General features: G+C 55.1%; 1 gene segment (V, D, J or C); it reads right to left on the reverse strand.

Annotated features, from left to right (window-relative positions):
• Positions 1 to 1,468, reverse strand: part of LOC105289428 — a 6,527-nt gene that overhangs the window by 2,105 nt on the left and 2,954 nt on the right.

Below are 1,468 nucleotides of genomic sequence, written 5' to 3' on the forward strand. Positions count from 1 at the left end.
CCAGGGCGTGGACCCCAGTCTGCCCAGTGCTCTACCTTGCTCTTGGCCGGGATGGGTGGTGACGGTCACCTCCTGTTGGAGAATCTCACTGCCTGACTCTTGGCAACGCTGCGCCCCTCGTTTCTCTCAGGTTCTCAGTTCTCCTGACCGACTGCAGCACTGGGCTAACCTGGTACTGGCTGGTCTCACCTTGACCCTGCATCTTTCCTGAGGACTCTGTCTGTCTTGGGGCATCGGTCGGTCCCAGATCTGCCTGTCGTCCGTTCCCAAGTGTCCTCAAAACAGGTCATCTGTCTGTCCTGGCCTGAGACTCTCCTTTCTTTCAGGAAGGGAGATACTTGCTCACAGTCCCCCTGTGACCTGCAGCCCATGATTCATTCCCCACAACCACGCTCCAGGGTGCTCAGCACCCGGGCTGAATTCTAGGGTGTCAGCGAATGTCCCTGGGAGGTGGCTGTTCTGGTCTTAGTCAGTCTGTATTTTCAGATGCCTTTCCTGTTCCTATGATTTATCCTGGAGGAATTCCTCTGTCCTAGGACCTCTGTATCCGTGTCTAGATATGTCCTTGTCACCTGTCCCAAAACAGGTCCCCAGCACAAGTATCTGTTCTGAGGAATCTATTACCATGATGATAGTTGTGAGGCCCCCTCTGGGGCCTGAGTGTCCTGACATCTGTCCTGTATAAAAAGTCCTGCCTCCTTTGGAGCACGGGCAAAACCCCAGCACCTACGGTCATCTTGTCAGAATTCCTACCTCCATCTTTGTCCACTTTGTCTTGCTTCCTCCTCATCCTCTCCCTGTCCCCACATAAAGTTCCTCTCACTATCTGCATACTAGCTCCAACCTACCACCCAGAAAGGACAGAGCCCAAGAGTGACACACACATATGTGTAATTTAGCAGATCTCAGCCTGCTTCCCACATCCCCTGGCCTTGGATCAGGAGCCAGAGTCCCCACTCCCGCGGTCCTACGGCCCCTTCATTCTCCCAGGACCCCAGGACTCAGAGACCCTGAGGCAGTCGGACATTGTGGACCCCAGAGCTGAAGTCCCCTGGAGAGGGAGCTTCAGGTCAGAGTGAGAGGTGGCAGGAGATGTCCCTGAGATTCCCCTATCCTGTCCCCACCACGGTCCTTAGAAGCAAAATAGGATACAGGATGCTGAGACGGGCAGAGAGAAAAGGTGAAGGTACAGAAATCCAGAGCCATTCAGACCCCACAACTAGACTGGATGACAAGGAGAGGAAAATCGACCCAAACTTCAGTGTAGACCCCAGGAAGGAGGGAAAGGGGGAGACTCACCTGTGACGGTCAGCCGGGTCCCTCCGCCAAACAGAATACACAGTGACACAGGCTCGAACACAAACTTCTTTTCCCCCTTCACCCCCTGCCCAAGCCCATCTGCAGCTGCACCGGAGGCCCAAAGTCCAGCCTCCTCGTCACGGGTGGTGATCGGGCAGATGGCTGGGTA

Source organism: Pteropus vampyrus, unplaced genomic scaffold (genome assembly GCF_000151845.1).
Source record: "Pteropus vampyrus isolate Shadow unplaced genomic scaffold, Pvam_2.0 Scaffold23, whole genome shotgun sequence".
In the NCBI taxonomy this organism is placed as follows: Eukaryota; Metazoa; Chordata; class Mammalia; order Chiroptera; family Pteropodidae; genus Pteropus; species Pteropus vampyrus.